Source organism: Alnus glutinosa, chromosome 1 (genome assembly GCF_958979055.1).
Source record: "Alnus glutinosa chromosome 1, dhAlnGlut1.1, whole genome shotgun sequence".
NCBI classification, from domain to species: domain Eukaryota; kingdom Viridiplantae; phylum Streptophyta; class Magnoliopsida; order Fagales; family Betulaceae; genus Alnus; species Alnus glutinosa.
In genome coordinates, this window is record NC_084886.1 from 4,969,215 (window position 1) to 4,979,112 (window position 9,898).

A 9,898-nucleotide genomic window follows, 5' to 3' on the forward strand; every position below is an offset into this window, starting at 1 on the left:
TAAGTTAAATTCGAGCTTATCACTGGACTAGATAATCTATTCATTTATAATTTGAACAAATTCGAATTTGTTTACGAGCTATTTAACTAATTTTGTAATATATATATAAAATAAATGTCATAATTGTTTAATATTTTTTAAAATAATTAATACGAATTATTAGTTATTTAATTATGGTTAAAATTTATTGTTTGTGTAATTAAAAAAATTAACTCAAATTTTAAGTAATATAATCTCAATTTTATATGTTTATCTTGTATTATATATACAGACATAGAATATAGAATCTGATAGTGGTGAATCATAGGTGTCAACTAGTTCAGGTGTCTAACTGGTTCGGTAGATAAACATTTTTATTTATATAACAAGTGTCTGATCGAATATTTCACAGAAGAGAGAGGGTCACATTTCTTTTTGTACCCCACAAATCTAATGGATATCTCATGAATAAAAAATAAAAAATAAAGACATTGGTTATTTTGATGGTATGCGCCTTAGGACCTATTGTTTCGATGCATGGCCAAAAGATCCCACAGTTTTTTAAAAATTGTTAACTTTGATAACCACTAACCGTTTGTCCACTAACCTTTTAAAAATCAATGAAGCAATTAATAATGCGCGCATGCCTGAACCGACCTTTTTCATGACGTGAAAACACACTTACGCATGCCTGAACATACATTTTTCATGACGTGAGAAAAGATTGGTAATGAGCAAAGTGTGTCTAGTGGAAGAAGCCGCGTGAAGAAGTGTGCAATATCAACCGTATGTCAATTAATTAGCTTTCTTTTTTTCACCAATATTTCTTCAATATACTTTAAAAGAGTATGTATTCTCTTTCAACGAAAATCTTTTGAAAGAAGGCTAGTAGAATAATTAATGGAATTTGGATATTTTTATTTATAATAATCGCATAGTCTAGTTGTGAACTGGTGTTGCATATTATTAATTTTGGGTCCTAACAGTGTCCTAAAAATTCCCTTAAACCTTGTGGGATTAAACTCAACTTTCATAATCAGAAATTCATCCCAAACATATAAAACTTTGGGCACTTGTTTTATGATTTTATGATTACTTTTATACGTATGCTTAACAATTTAATTAATAACGTGTGTTTTTGCAACGTGATGGATTGCTTAAAATTTAATCGTTTTGTTTGTCAAATTTTGTTCATGTTAATTTGTGAACGGTGCAGTGGTAAGGAATATCGAAGAACAACAAAACAAATTATTTTTATTTTTTTTCCTGTTCCATGCGACCACGTAACACACGTTATTTGATGTCTTTAATGATCATTTTGCACTTTATATGGTGGTAAGATGTAACTTTTTGGATCAAATAATGCAAAACCATCCGGAAGAGAGACTTGGAGACAGGGACGGAGCCGGAAAGTGTTTTGAACAGGGGCCAAGTCACCAAAGCATGAATTACAAATATATTAAAATAAGGATAAGGGTCAAAACATGAATAAGAAATATATTAAAATTAAAGATGAAATAAATATATAAAAACGAAATTAACATCAATTTAGTTTTGATGAAAAAAAAAATTAAACAAAAGAGAAAATATAAAATAAATGTTTCATAATACATCAAATTTCAGCTAAAACACCTATCAAAATGAAACCCGTCTTTTTTCTGAATCCCGAAAATCATTTATGATTGAATCTATGCTAATTGTTGCAGTAACTTCTCTTTTGGTGTACACCGTAAGAGAATTCGTCAGTTAATAATTCTCACTCTCACCAATTTTTTTTTTTTAATTAACCCATTAACTTTACTTGAACCACTTTCCCAACCATCAACTTTCAAGCCATCATTCACGAATATCATGATGCAAAAAGACAAAATTCACAAATTCACAATATGACAAATTGACAATAATTCTACTTTCACATATTTTTTTTTAAAAGATTAAAACCTTTCTCAATTTTAAATACCACTTTAAACATTATTATCAACACAAATTACCATCCGAACAACTCACACAATCACTCTCACTGATCTAAACTTTAGATTTTTGGGACAGGGTTTATTTCAGTAGATAATTATCGTTTACCTCTTTTCCCATTGATAGTTTAGGTTAAATAGCGTGCGTATTTTCTAGTACGAGATAAGTTCCAAAATCTTCACCAAGTCTTAAGTTTAAATAGTAAATTGTCTAATCTATGAGTCAGTTATGATGCTACCTTATCATAAAAAATTTTCAGACTTCTGTTATGAAACGCAAGTAGGGAAGAGGTGAGGCCCATTTCTTGGCTTATACAAGATGAGATGGCCGGTTTGCTCAGCATAATTTTATATTTCCCATACTCATTACGTTATAATTAAATATTATTATTTATTTTTCTGAAATCATATAAATACGCAAGTAAAAAATTCAATGTCATTTAATTGTTAAATATGACACAAATTGGAAAGACTATAACAATGGAAGATTTGCAACTATTCATATAAATTAGAGAGTTAAATACAAAAATCTAAAGTTTAGATCGAAACTGTGAATCATGGTACAATTCAGATTGAAGAGTATAATTTAGATGCACTTCTTTTATGATTAATTTTATAAATATGCTTTAACAATTTAGTCACTCTTGTTTTAGCAACGTAATGCCTTTGGTTGAGTGTTTTATTCCAGATCATGATCGTGTTTGTCAAATATTGTGCTTGTTCATGAGTTAGGATAACCAACGGTGGACAGTTGTAAGGCATACTGTTAACACTAAGAACTACATATATAAATAATTAGGAAAACAACCAATTACTCTATAAAAATAAAAAGAATATATTATTATATATCCTGTGTAGCATTAGGAAGAAATTAAAGTGAGGTGCAGTGAAACAACTCAATATTGAATATATACACCCATCTCCAAAAAATAAATAAAAAAATAAACAAAGGGTATACCCAACAAAAGTAAGCTGTTTGAACATATTTGTCCAATAATTTCATAAAGATTCCCAAGGAACAACAAAATTGATTTAAAAATCAACACACTTGCATACTCCTTGTTGTGTAGAGCTAAATAGCGAGCAGGCAAGCGACAGATCTCTCCAAATATATATTATATATATATACACGCGTTTATGCATCCTATTCCTGCCAAGTGCCAATTGCCAATTGCCAAACAGTGAAATCAATATTTATTTTAAAAATAATATACATAAACGGAAAGAGTAATACTTCTTGCACACTTTGTGTACACACTTTACACTTCGTCAAATTTTTACACACTGCCAACTTTAACAGTAAGGTTATGGTCAAAAAGCCTCGAGTCTTGGCCTTCCATTTTTATCTTATCCAAGTTTATATGGCTTGCATCTCTCTAATGTATCCCTTACCTCTAGTGTCGATTTACAGATCTGTTTCTTTTTAGTCTGCTTTCCTGCTCGTTTCACTTCGACTAGAGGCGATTTTCTTGTTTGATCCTCATTCTGAAAGCAAGAAGATTGCCCCTGGCCTGAAAAATAAAACGAATAGAGCACTATAAGACTATAGGTGTGCCTCTACCCGGCCTTCGCCTACAAGCTCCCCAGTCCTCTCCATTGTAGAACCTCTGATACTAGAGGAGCAAGTTCAGGTTTCATCCTAGTTACCTTTTCTTCATGGTTCCAAAATGTAACTCAGACATCAATGTTGTATTGGGATATGAGATGTTTCTTTCTTGGTTTGTTTTAGTTATGCAGACTACTATTATGTGTTTGATGTTTCCTTATCTTTGCCTAAGTCACTGCATTCTCTAGTTATACCAAGTAAATAAGATCAAAAGTTTTCGGCATTGTATTAGATTATCAACTGTTATACTCCGTTTTACTAGTCAAATCTCGTCTAACATTTCTTTCAACGTTGGCACAGAAAACTTACCTGCAATCTCCTTATCTTTCAGCTCCAATCTGCATTCCTCTTCCTGCAGTTGCGGTGGCATTTGGCCTTCTCCTTTCTTTGCTAATTCTGAAAAATCATGCCATGTTTCAAACTCTTGTAAATTATTAACACAGACGTGACAATGTTATTACCTTCTTTGTTTAGTTTTTTTTGGATTAAATTAAGAAATTAAATATATGATTTAATCTCACCTTTGTCGTGACTCTGACGCCTCCTCCCAAATGACTGTTACCCAAAATCATTTCAGAAGTTGGCGAGCCAACATCTTCTTCATAAAACTATTAAAACTTGTTGCGACTCTGACGCCTCCTCCCAAATGACCGTTAACGAAAATCATTTCAGAAGTTGGCGAGCCAACATCTTCTTCATAAAACTATTAAAACAAGGCGTCAGCCAGTTTACTTGCTCTTCTTCTTCTAAATGGGTTATTGAATTGAGATAACTTACCCTTTGTCTTCGATATTCTGCTGGAGCAATTGCACTCCTTGAAATTGAAAATATATACGGATGTAAGTCTTTATTTATATATAATATAGATACAACTAAAGAATTCATAAATTTTCCACATACCTGGCTATTGTATGTAGCAACCATCGAATGAACGTTATGTATATTTAAATTGCAATTGGTGCTACATCATAATAATGATACTGTAATTCTAAATGGGTTATTCAATTGAGATAACTTACCCCTTTATCTTCAATATTCTGCTGGAGCAGTTGCACTCCCTGAAAATGAAAAACATAGGGATGTAAGTCTTTATTTATATATAATATAGATGCAACTAAAGAATTCATAAATTTTCCACATACCTGACTATTCTCTTGTATGTAGCAACCAATCGAAGGAGCGGTATGAATATTTAAGTTAAGTTGTAATTGGTGCTACATTCATAATAATGTTTTTGTAATGCAATGTTTTTTGTAATTTCACCTCTAATAATGTAATGTATATATCATTTTACATATAGTATAATTTCCGTAATCAAGAATTATTCTACTTAGAATATGTTTGTCCTATGTAAGCCAGGAAATTTTTGTACACCCTTATTCACAAGTGGTTGTATGAAAGAGAAATCTTCGCAAAAAGTATGTTTCTTGTGCATCACGTGGAATATAAAAATAAATATGAGTATCTTGATAATAAAAATTCTCCTACAATTTACATAATCTGATAGATAGTTTTGTTGATTACTAGGCATGCAAAAGATTTGTACTCACTCAAGATACATAGTATCCCCTGGAGCGGGGTTTCATCATGTCTTCTAATGCATCTTACATTGAGAAGAATAGATATGCCACTAAGGCAGTAGTATGCAAAGATAAATATGGTCTGCCAGTTTTTTGTTGCATGGGATGGACGGTTGAAAGCGACACCAATGCCATAGAAGCTATGGCTTTCGCGAGGGGCATCGAATTAGCTAATGATTTGTGTGGGCAAAAAAGAATTATAAGGGGAGAAACCGACTCCTTAAACGTCATTAGTATAATAAACAATAAAATAGTAAATATCCCCATGGAGTTAGCCCTAAAAATTATTCAGGGCAAATATAGTCAGTCCAACAAGCTTTCGGCCCTAAGTGTGTGCAAAGTTTTCTTAGGGGGCAGTAATAGAGGTCATCGTTTTACCAAATATCACATACCACATGTGCATAACAACATGGCAGATTACTTGGCGAGATTAGGAGACACGGTAGAGACCCATTACCTAAAAATCAATGAGTAGAAATTCACTTTTTCGAGGAGGGCAACCAATAGAATGGATGATTTGGAGGGGAGTGGTACTTAGAGGCGTTATACGTCAACTCCTAAAACAAATGGGTACTACATTCCTACTCCCAAAAGCCCAAGCTTTAAATGAAGCGTTAAAATTCCGAATGGCGACGATGAACTATCTTTACTTGTTCCAACCCTCACACAAACAAGAGGCGGTCAGTGATGAGATCAACTTATGGGTCGCAGGTACATAATCAATTAGTTTATTCTACACAATTTACACTCTTCTATTATCAATTAATTTATTCGTACATAGACTAACACTTGTTTCAATTTACATTCCCCTGCTAGATTTAGATTCTAAAATATCAGCAAGAAAAATAAGAACATTGATCTTCAGACATAAAAAGAAATAAATCAATTAAGAACTAATTGGTAAGCTTCAACTATGTCTGAAAATCAATGCTCTTATTTTTCTTGCTAATGTTTTAGAAGTTAAATTTAGCAAGGGAATGTAAATTGAAACAAGTGTTAATTTGAGTACGAATAAATTAATTGATAATATAAGAGTGTAAATTGTATAAAATAAGTTAATTGATTATGTACCTGCAACCCATAAGTTGATCTCATCCCTGACCTCATCTTGTTTGTGTGAGGGTTGACACAAGTAAGGGTAGTTCATCGTGGCCATTCGGATTTTTAACACTTCATTTGAAGCTTGGGTTTTTGGGAGTAAGAATGTAGTACCCATTTGTTTTAGGAGTTGACGTATAACGCCTCTAGGTAACGCTCCCCTCCAAATCATCCATTTTATTGGCTGTCCTCCTCGAAAAAATAAATTTCTGCTCATTGATTTTAGGGTAAATGGGTCTACCCTACCTCCTAGTCTCGCCAGGTAATCTGCCACGTTGTCATGCACACGTGGTATGTGATATTGGGTAAAACAATGGCCTCTAGTACTGCCCCCTAAGGAAACTTTGCGCAACACTTAGGGTCGAAAGCTTGTTGGACTGACTATATTCTCCCTGAATAATTTTTAAGACCAACTCCATGGGGATATTACTATTTTATTGTCTATTATACTAATGACATCTAAGGAGTTGGTTTCTCCTCTTATAACTCTACTGTGCCCACACAAATCATTAGCTAATCCGAAGCCCCTCGCAAAGGCCATAGTGTCTATGGCATTGGTGTCACTTTCAACCATCCTATGCAACAAAAGGCTGACAAACCATATTTATCTCTACATACTATTGCCATAGTGGCATATATATTCTTCTAAATGTAAGATGCATTAGAAGACATGATGAATTCTGCTCTAGGGGATACTATGTATCTTGAGTGAGTACAAACCTTTTACATACCTAGTAATCAACAAAACTATCTATCCAATTATGTAAATTGTAAGAAAATTTTTATTATCAAGATACTTATATTGATTTTTACCTTTATATTCCACGTGATGTACAAAAAATATATTTTTTGCGAACATTTCCCCTTTATACAACCACTTGTGAATAAGGGTGTACAAAAATTTCTTGACCAACATAAAACAAACATATTTTAAGTAAAATAATTCTTGATTATAAAAACTAAATTATATGTAAAAGGATTCATACATTACATTATTAAATGTGAAATTACAAAAACATTATTATGAATGTAGCACCAATTACAACTTAAATATACATACCGTTTCTTCGATTGGGCTAATGACTCGATTGGAGCTTGCCATTGCCATTGTTTGTTGACAATTGACTGTCCTAGAAGACACATTCATAATGTAATATTAAGATTAGGAAATTTGGAGAGTACCTATCTTACATTACATTATTAGAGGTGAAATTATAGAAACAACATTACATTACAGAAACATTATTATAAATGTAGCACCAATTACAACTTAAAAAGAAACATTATTGTGAATGTAGCACCAATCACAACTTAAATATACATACCGTTGCTTCGATTGGGCTTATGACTTGATTAGAGCTTGCCATTGCCATTGTCATTGTTCGTTGACAATTGATTGTCCTGGAAAACACATTAATAGTGTAATATTAAGATTAGGAAATTTGGAGAGTACGTCTTACATTACATTATTAGAGGTGATATTACAGAAACATTACATTACAGAAACATTAGTATGAATGTAGAACCAATTACAACTTAAATATACATATTGTTCCTTCGATTGGGCTTTTGACTCTATTAGAACTTGTCATTGCCATTGCCATTGTTCGTTGACAATTGATTACCCTGGAGACACATTAATAGTGTAATATTATGATTAGGAAATTTGGAGAGTACATTTCTTAAAGGATTAGTATGTTTAATCTCAAGCATTTATTTTCTTTTTTTTCTTCAATTCCTGATATGCTGCCTACTTTGCTACGGCGTAGTAGAAATCTATCATCTAAATATTGGAGAGAATATTGTTATGGGCATCTATGGCTTACGAATCTAATCTAAGTTATGGGCATCAATTCACTGTGTATCTATATTTACTCCTATATCTTGGGTACTGATGAAGTCAATTTAGCCACCAAAATAGATGGTACAAAATTTAAAAAACTAGATATTTTCTCACACGATATACAAATCATCCTCTCTTCCCTTGACGGTTATATTAAATTACCATAAAAGTCCATGTTGTACTATATAGGTCTAAAAGCAGAGTGAAATTTGTGCTATATTATAAGATTCTTAACATGCTGAGAAAATGATGAATAGATAGATATATAAGATTACCAACTCCATCCACACCAGTGACCTTTCAATCAAATACTAAACTAATATGGGGTAGATTTATTGATCAAAGATCTATTATATTATTACAATATTATAAGCATCAGGTTCGAAAAACTCGTTCAATATGTATATGTTGTAAAAACAACCACTAGCTAGGAAGCTTAAAACGAACTACTTGGCTTGAATTTTCTATTATGGTCTAATTTGATGGAGCAGTTGAGGAATTATATTTTTTATTCAAGTGCAGGCTGATGTATGTCACGCATATCAGTTGCTAAGCAAATGTGGGCTGAAGGAGGAAAACATAGTGGTGTTTATGTACAATGATATTGCCACACACACATTGAATCTCAGGCCCAGGATCATCATCAATCATCCACAAGGTGATGATGTATATGCTGGAATGCCTAAGATACCTTTAACATGTTAACACTACTGAATGTTTTAAGTCCTCATAGTAGAGATGGGTTTCTAGAACCAGAAAACTAAACCCAATACAGGACAGATAGCTTATAATTCAGCAATTTGTGTTACATGTACTCTATTCGGCTTTATATAGGAAGCAGCCTGGTTAGAAATGTATAGCCCATCACATCTTTCTTTGCCTCAGCCCATACTTCTTACAGCGAGGTTTTTTCTTTTTTTGGTTCCTGTAGATTTTTCTAATCCCAACCTTTCTCATACCAATTACTCCCCTGTACCACTTCTCTCTCTCTCTCTCTCTCTCTCTCTAACTGAACCTTTTATCTATAGTGGTAGATGTGACTTGGCCATAGATTTTCAATGCATGCTTAAACGTAGGAAACAGCAAAACAGAGCATGTTATCTATATGAAAGAAAAAGAAAACAGAAATGTAGTAGATCTACTGGAGCAAGAAAATCCTACTTTGGAAATTGTGGTTGATTTAACTCGGCTATAATTACTCTGCAGTGGTACAAAATAAAGATAAAAACAAAAAAACTACTCAATAGTGGTGGATACAAGATTTTAGTTTCTTGGATTTTGAGCCTAAGTTGCCTTTTTTTCTTTTTAACACCAGAACTGTGGTTATTGTTCGTTAAAAACTCATATCTATGCACTCCCCCCAGCTGCCCAGCATAAGAAATTAACACAATCGAAGAAATAAAATTTGAAGTAATTATACCTGGGCATTCTCTTAAGAAGCGTGTACCGCATTGTGTGGGAGTTGGGTAAAAGGTAAAGTGTTTTTGGGTTTGGGGGAGGGGGAGGGGGAAGGGATTTAGGCGAGTGTCACATAGACTCATCTGTTTTTCAGGTTTCAACAATGTGGGAGAGAAAAGAAACGTTGAAACCTAAAAATTAAAAAATAATAATAATAATACCACAATTGGGAAAGTGAATCAGTTATAGATATACCACAATTGGTTCATTTAAATTAAAATTGAGATCTACTATATAACTATTCACAAGAACAATCAAAAGAAAAACTAAAACCTGAAATCTGATGTAAAGTATTGTTGAATGCATGGTGATTCAGCAATCAGGATCCTTTCCATATGCACGTCAATAGTCTTCACCTTGCCCT

The 9,898-nt window shown here is 32.8% G+C and overlaps 2 long non-coding RNA genes across 4 annotated transcripts; one reads left to right on the forward strand and one right to left on the reverse strand.

Moving 5' to 3' along the window:
• Nucleotides 1-2,831: 2,831 nt before the first annotated feature.
• Nucleotides 2,832-9,898, reverse strand: LOC133867821 (uncharacterized). Of its 3 annotated transcripts, XR_009900203.1 has the most exons (9): nt 9,808-9,878; nt 7,780-7,859; nt 7,559-7,634; nt 4,575-4,613; nt 4,333-4,369; nt 4,077-4,258; nt 3,865-3,951; nt 3,342-3,460; nt 2,832-3,099 (listed from the first exon to the last, which is right to left on the reverse strand). It is a non-coding gene; the product is annotated as an uncharacterized LOC133867821 (long non-coding RNA). The 3 variants fall into 3 exon arrangements; XR_009900205.1 differs by lacking the exon at nt 7,780-7,859 and having other exon boundaries at nt 9,808-9,898; XR_009900198.1 differs by lacking the exons at nt 7,559-7,634; nt 7,780-7,859; nt 9,808-9,878 and adding an exon at nt 4,698-6,029.
• LOC133867833 (uncharacterized) lies at nt 3,444-8,871 on the forward strand. Its single transcript, XR_009900208.1, has 2 exons — nt 3,444-3,580; nt 8,599-8,871. It is a non-coding gene; the product is annotated as an uncharacterized LOC133867833 (long non-coding RNA).